The following is an 8,355-nucleotide window of genomic DNA, read 5'->3' as shown; positions in this document are numbered from 1 at the left end:
ATGCCATCTGTTTGCTGACGCAGGTTTCACTTTAGGTGCAAAGAAGCGTGAGTTTCAAAAAACCAAACTCAAATTCTTTGGGCATATTTTCTCTAAAGTGGGAATTACCCCTGACCCTGAACAAGTAGGTGCCATGTCATCCACTTGTCCCCCGCAAGATGTAACCATGATGTAATCCATTGTAGGCAGTTATTGCTCAAGATACATTTGTGACTTTGCCACATTGAGTGCCCCATTATGAGACTTGCTTATCTGAATGTTACGAAAGTTCCAATATACTACACTTGATCTTAGCCAAAAGGCCGAGAAGCGATAGGTTCCAATATAATTAAACACACAATTGTAAATGCAACTGAAATGGCTTATTTGTACCAAAGTAACATGCCGCGTTCATAGATGACGTAAGCCCGGTGGGGTTAGGTATAATCCTTGCTCAACACAATAGACATCCTAATGCTCCGAGACACATTCTATGCTAGCAGTAATCTATCTCAGACTGAAAGTACATATTCTCAGCCAGAAAAAGAGAGCCTGGCTGCAATGTGGGCTTGTGAAAATGTTCATTTGTTTTTGTACAGAAGCATTTCACTCTTGTCAGTAACCACCAGGTGTTGCTCACCATTTTCAGAAATCAAAAAGCCAAGATGCCCCCTCATATAATAATTTATTGTTAATTACATGTAATTGTTGCAGTATCATATACTGCTTTATGTAGTTTGGTAGTATATTAAATGAGATATCATTTAGACTGTTGTATTTATTGGGATGAAGAGTGGGAAGTGCTTTAAATTAATATTATTTTTAAGTGATGTATTTATTTTAGATGGCCATTTTGTGTATAAAGTACGAAACTTATTACAATTATTTAAAAATGTGAATACATTTTTATTATTCATCATAATGAGTGCACTTATTTCTATAGTGGTTGTCTATTTTGAGTGAACACCTTTTATGATTATTATTGTTACTTTTTGAAGTCATGTTGTGTTTGTTTGAAAATAGGCATGTTATTGTTCAGAAATGTTTATTTAAAAAAAATATTACTTATTTTTTGATTAACTTGTTTGGTAATTGTGTGTAATCTGTTCAAATAGTTTAATTTGAGACAGTATATTTTTTGTTTCTTAGGTTATGATTGTACTCAATTTTTTAATGTAAGTAATATTTTTTTCTTCAATGCATATTTTTTAATATCATTACATTTTGTTTCTGAATTTAGTATCCATTTTATTTTTGATAATTAATGTATTTTTAATTACATTTGTATATTTTGCTTAATATGATTTTAGAAGTATTTGAATTTGAATTTGAAAGGATTTGTATAGCGCTCGTACACCTGGCGGTTTCTTGGCGCTCACTGGCAACTGCTACTCAGTGTGTCGGAAAGGGGAAAAAGTTGAGCATTTAGGATGGGAAGGCTTGGGTGAAGAGGAAAGTCTTGAGGTCTCTACGAAAGAGGGGGTACTGGGTGCAGGTTCTGAGGGGCAATGGGAGGGAATTCCAGAAGGCTGGACCTGTGGTAGCAAATTTTGAACCACCCCACTTCTTCCGTTTGAAGCGGGGAACCAGGAGAAGGTGGTGAGAAGCGGATCGGAGATCACGTGAGGGAGTATAGGATTGAATGGCCGAGTTAATGAAGGAAGGGGCGGAGCCTGTCCGGGCTTTAAAAATGGTGCAGCCGAGCTTGAATAAGACGCGTTGCCGGACAGGGAGCCAGTGAAGGGAAGAGAGAAGTGGGGTAACATGGTGTGATTTAGAAAGGTTAAAAACCAGCCGAACGGCCTGGTTTTGAACGAGCTGGAGACGTCTCATGAGGTAGTTGGGCATGCCATGGTAGAGGATATTGCCATAATCAAGGCGAGATGTTTCCATGGCTAGAAGAATTAGTTTGAGCGCGTCTGGGGTGAAGAATCGAGAGACTCTGCGAATAGTCCTAAGTGAAAGGAAGGCTGAAGAAACCACAGCAGAAACTTGAGAATGTAGGGAGAGTTGATTATTAATTTTAAATCCAAGAGTTTTGACAGAGGATACAGGAGTGGGAGGGGAACCTAGTGAGGGGGGCCAGAAGGAGGAGGTCCAAGGGCTGGAGCAACCACCCGTCAGCACCAACTCCGTTTTATCGGGGTTGAGCTTCAGGTGGTTGAAGTTCATCCAGTCTTGGATGAAGATCATAATGGACTGGACTTTGGACACGGACTCCGGGGTAGAGGAGAGGGAAAAAATGAGCTGGAGATCGTCTGCGTAATTGTACACAGAGACCTCCAGTTGCTGTAAAGCAAAGATGAGGGGGGCAATGTAGAGGTTAAATAAAAAGGGGGACAAAGAGGAACCCTGGGGGACACCACACTGTATGGGTTGAAATTCCGCAGAGAACTCTCCCAGACGAACCGCTTGAGTCCGGCCGCTCAAAAAGGAGGATAACCAAAGTAAGGCTGTTCCTCTGATTCCCGCCGCTTCGACACGTGAAAGTAAGATGGTATGATCCACCGTGTCGAATGCGGCGGAGAGATCTAAAAGGACCAGAGCCTGATGTTGATTGGTATCCATTCCTTGTCGGAGGTTGTCCAGAACTGATGTTATAACGGACTCAGTTGAGTGGGCCGGGCGGAAGCCGGCCTGTCTTGGAGCCAACACACCATGACTTTCCACAAACTCGCTCAAGGTTTTTGCCACGTGTCGTTCCAATACCTTGGACAGGTAAGGCAAGAGGGAAATTGGGCGGAAGTTGACTGGATCGGAGGGATCTGCTCCAGGTTTTTTTAGAATCGGAACAATCACTGCCGATTTGAGTGCAGGGGTGACGATGCCCTGAGCCAGCGAGCTGTTTAGGAGCGCTAAAGGTGGTGAAGGGCAGTAAGTGTAAATCTGCTTTAGAATGTAGGCGGGGCAGGGGTCCAGCGGGGAGCCGGACTTAACCAACGGGAGAATGGAGAGGAATGAGTCAGTCGAAAGGGAAGGAAGTGAGTCCAGGTGTGCCGTGACTAGAGGACGGGTGGGGTCGGTGAAGGTCTGGGATGGAGGAGGAATGTTACTTTTGATTTTATTGATTTTGTCCAGGAAGAAGTGATTGAGCGAGTCACATAGTGTTTGGGAGGGAGATGGCTTGAGTGAAGTTCTGTCAGAAAAAGCAAGATCCTGGATGATAGAAAAATGTTCTCTTGGCCGATTCTCCGCGAGTTGGATTTTAGAGGAGAAATAGTTTTTCTTTGTGTCTAGAATGGCTTTCTTGTACTGACTAAGAAGTTCAGTATAGCGGTTTTTAGCAGTAGGGCAGTAGTTCCGTCTCCATTGTCGTTCAGCTTGGCGGTAATGTTGTTTTAGTAAATTGTATTTGTTTTAATATTTTATGGCTAAATCAGATACTTTAAGAATCGTTTCTGTTAATATATGTGGGTTAAATGATCGGTCGAAGAGGCAAAATGTGGCCCAGGGACTTCGCTCTCTGGGAGGGAACATCAACTGCATACAGGAAACACAAACTGAGGGCTCCCAGAAGCACCTTTTAGACTCCTTGGGGTTTCAAGTCCTGGGGGCTACCACACAGGGCTCTAAAACCAGGGGGGTTGGAATTCTTGCTGAGAGAAGACTCCACATCGCATCACCCCGGGTTAAGGCTGATTCCCTAGGTAGATGGGTAATTACTGAATGCCGTATCTCTAACAACCCCCCTTTTATCCTATGTTCAATATATGGGAGCAATGCGGATGACCCAGGAGTCATCAACTTGCTTTCAGGTGAATTAGCACATTGGCCCACCCTCATTGACCTATGCGGGGATCTCAATCTACATTTGCCTTCCAACTGGGACACTGACAGCCTTTAGAAATACAAGGGTAGGAAGCCCTTGGTCTATCAGGCTTTGAATTGACATAGCACAGATGCATGGCCTAAGAAATTGATGGGCTAGACTGAACTCTTCTCAGCCTGGGCACACCTTTTTTTCCACCCCACATCACACCTTTGTCAGGCTGGACTACTTCTTCCTCTCATCCTCAATCATTAATAACTGTACCATTGAAATAGCCCCCCGCTTCATGTCGGATTATAATCCTCTCATCATTAATATCAGAGGATGGGGAACGCCCAGAGAGGCCTCTACCTGGAGCTTTGAAAAGGCTCAGCTACAGGATCCATTATACAAGACACATTTGCAATGCTGGCTACAGGAGTTTTAGGCTTTAACATTGGCTCTGCCATGGATTTCACACTTAAGCAATCAGATAAAAAACATAGTGAACAGAAATTGGCGTATTCTTAATTTTAATACTGAAAACCAACTTAACAAACCCCTTTTTTCATTTCGCAGAAATAAAACTATCCGCAATTGCCTAGTACACACATACAAACCACCCATGGAAACCCAACGAACTTTGGCCGGCCCCAGAGCATCAGGCAACCACAAATGTGGGACCTGCTCGGTGTGCCCACATTGCATCACAGGTACTAGCTTTGAATTCAACGGAAACATTTTAACTCCCAGGACATTTAATAATTGCAGGAGTCAAAACGTTATATACCTGTTGATCTGTCCCTGTAATTTGGGATACGTGGGCGAGACCAGCAGGGAACTTAGATCCAGAGTCTTGGAACACAAATCAGCTATACGCACAAATAAATGTAATGCACCCTTGACGGAGCGTTTTAGACAGCAGAATCACACCTGTGATGAGCTGCAGTGGTTCATTCTGGAGAAGATTAGAACCACCAGACGAGGTGGTGACATTGACAAACTGAGAAAAACTCAGGAGCAATGGTACTTTTGTTTCCTAAATACCATTCTCAAAGGTTTGAATACCAGGGAAGACTGGACAAATGTATTTAGACCTTTTTTCACCAGCCCGTATTACGAGAACCAATATCTATGGATCACTTGCACATTTTTGTCAATGCGAGATAAGCTACCTATAGTGTTGACATTCATTCCCTTTTCGGTACGCATGTCTCCATGCCAAAAGCAGTTTACAATTCTATCGTTCTAACGTTTTTCACCATTAAGAACTTGTCCCATAGATAGGTCGTTTGATCCTGCGTCCACCTTTTTAATATCAAAAAGAGCTTTAACAAAATTCCCCAGCAGTCCTGTAAATAACCAGGACCCCTGGCGTTTATATTTGGAACAATATATTTTCCTTCATCTGCACAACTTCCGTTGTGCAATTTGGACTATCTTCGCCAGCGTAATCGCATGGCCTGAACACTTTTGGCAATACTCACATTATAGGTCCGTTACCCCGGCCAATCAGAATAGAGCACCACAAGCCTGTGTATGCTAATTCTGTGGTTTCAAATAGACCATTTTAATAGGCTTAGATTTAGACCTATCATGCGCCAGCTTAGGTATTTAAATACGGCGCCTTTTCCTCCCTGACACTCTCCATGCAACCAGAGGAACAGGCAGACCATTTGTGTAACACCAGGTAAGCGGCCACACAAATATAGCAGTTTAAGTAGGCGAGGCTCGAGATAAAAACGGGTCACATTTAACAGCTGCGCTTTATTTTCCTGTCCTGATCTTTAGGGTATTAATCTCTTTACATTGCCAAGACACGATGCAAGCGCCCCTGGCCTTTTAATCAAAAGGGTTTCACGCAACCAGAGAAGCAAGCAGTCCTATGCTCTTAAATAGGTAAGCGTGCACAGGAAGCTCGACAATTTAGAAAGCTAGCCCTCAAATCATTTTACTTCTAATGGCTATATATATACTTGTGTTCTGAATTTTAGTGCAACATAAGTTCACACCGCAAGGACATGACACAGGCGCCTCTGGTTTTTTAACAAGACAATAATAAAAAGAAATAAAGAAAATAACGTTTTTTGGGGCTCTACTATTTCGGACTGCCCACATTTAACGCCTAACTGTTCAAGCACCAGGTATGCTTATTTTCGCTAATTTCTACTAAATCGAGTTAGACAAGCCAGTATAAGTATGTTGCTCTGATAATGGAATATCCTCCTTCTTTCGCACCTTAACTTCCATGTTTTTGACTTATAGGAGTATTTTACCTCTAGCCAGATTTAATCATGCAATTTTAAAGTGGATATTCAAAGCCAGCATCTCTTCCTACATCGTATTCTGACTTGAAAATAATTGAAACCTCACCACGCCCAAAAATGGATTCTTAAGGTAATCAAACATCTACTAATACAAAGATTCCCCTGGCAATTTAAAAATAGAATAGCCCATATAACACCCTTAGTTTTTTGGAAATATCACCATACCCAAACTTTTGAAATCCAATCTCCAATCCTTGGTTCTTTAATCTGGTATATGTTATTAACACACCGTTGATTTTGAAGTTGTGTTCTTTATAGCATTTGTCTTATTATTCTTTCTGCAATTGGTCACAATTCGAATAGATCCTCCCCAAATGAGAGGTATAGATAAAATTGTGATTTCTTATGAATGTGACCAAGTAATTGTGAAGAACAAAAGGGGAACCAGGGATCGTATGTATACATTTAGACCGGTCATTTTTGAAAAAATTACAGATGCATTATCTTACTGTCATTGTACTAGGCAGGTTTTTATAAGTGTATTTCTGTATACTACTGTTACCTTTTCATCATATGATATTAAGATAAAAAATGATTGTGACAACTGCAAATCTTCATGTATCTATCATAACTTATTGTGTATTCATTTTTTTAGGGTGATCATATTGACCCCTACACCACGACAGATACCAAGAGTAGTCTTGATAAAGGTGGATAATATAGTGGAAAACCACCTAAACACGTCGACGCACCTCTCAGTATAATTCATGACTCGGACATTTATGTTGATACACTATTTAGTGATGTACATAACTCAGATGTCAGAAATAGAGTTCGAATATACACCCAGTATTGCACGAGTTCAATGTCTTACTGTTTTCTGTCTTAGTGTTTCAATTTTGCTGGCCAACATTTTAATTTGTTGTTGAGTGGTTCCTTCATTGTCCACTCTTTTAATGTTTGTATTATTAATAAATAGTAAGAATTCTTTTTACATACGTGAATCTTGTTATGATTTTAATTGTCTAGCTCAGTCAAGTTAGTTTTGTTCAAGGGAATCTTTCCTTTTTGTCTGCCTCCCTTGTGACAGTCTGGGATACGCTAAAAGCTGGGATTAGGGGCGAGACTCTTGGATTCTCAGCATGCAAAAACAAAAAAGAGAAGATGGTGATAACTAATCTACAGGGAAATTAAAGATAGCTGAGACTAAGCTAACTCACTGCATTCAAGTAGGAAAATACACTGAGGCAGTCCAGAAAGAGGTTGTGCTTGCCAGATCCGAAATTTGGGCAATTTTTGCTGAGAAAACCGCTGCAAAATGGACTAGCTCTCAGGAGAAAAGCTACGAATGCAGCGACAATATTGGTCACCATCTGGCTGTTAGGACCAGGCAACAGGATTCCTGAAGCGAGATTCACACTATTAGACTCCCATCTGGGAGCGAGACCAATGACACTGATCTCATAAGAAAGGGCTTCCAGGGTTTCTATTCCAAACTCTACACCAAGGAGAATCCCGGTCCAAATGATTTAATCTCAGGCGAAACTACCAGCCATCTTGGTGAGATCGATCATAGATCTCTTTCCCCAGACAACAGGGAAATACTAGAGTTAACCCCCACATGGAGGAGATTCTGGAATCACTCAACAGCCTCCCTGATGGGAAAGCCACTGGGCGAGATGGCATCCCAGTAGAGTTTTATAAAGTCTTTGCTCCACAAATTCAAACTATCCTTACAGAAGTAATGACATCAATATTCGATGGTGCTTTACCTCCGGCATCGTGGTCCATGGCAAGAATAGCCATTTTTCCTAAAAATAAATCCCCACTAGAGATGAGCTCCTATCAACCTATTACACTCATCAATTGTGATTCATAAATCTTCTCTTAAATATTAGCTAATAGAATCTCCTCTGTGGCGGAATCGTCGGTATCAGAGTGGCAGCACAAGTTCATCCCAAAGAAAGGAACTACCGAGCACGTTAGAAGAGCAATTACTTTGTTTGATGCCGCTCAGGCTGCCGGAGACCCGATGTCACTCACACTTTTGGACGCTGAGAAAGCCTTTGACCGCGTCTCCTGGCAATTTCTGTGGTCAGTTATGAGTAGAATGGGCTTTGGGCCAAAGATTATTCAGTAAGCATGGGCGGAAAATCTGTTCTGCTCGCGGATTTTGCGGATTTTCGGTAAATTCGGAATCCGCGAACTCTCGCAAATTTACCGAAAATCCGCAAATCCGCACGCAGCGGATTTTTTTGCTTGGTGATACAATATTGCGGCGTGCGGCGTTCACTTACCGTCATTCAGCGTTTGCCGAGTTGTTTTTCTCGATATTTTGCGAGTGCTGTGCCATTTTGGATC

At 41.8% G+C, this 8,355-nt stretch overlaps 1 pseudogene; it reads right to left on the bottom strand.

Annotated features, from left to right (window-relative positions):
- Positions 1 to 222: 222 nt before the first annotated feature.
- Positions 223 to 314, bottom strand: LOC147696958 (U2 spliceosomal RNA; annotated as a pseudogene).
- Positions 315 to 8,355: the final 8,041 nt, after the last annotated feature.

This window comes from Lissotriton vulgaris, chromosome 8 (assembly GCF_964263255.1).
Source record: "Lissotriton vulgaris chromosome 8, aLisVul1.2, whole genome shotgun sequence".
NCBI lineage: Eukaryota > Metazoa > Chordata > Amphibia > Caudata > Salamandridae > Lissotriton > Lissotriton vulgaris.
This window is presented reverse-complemented; position numbering and strand designations above follow the sequence as displayed.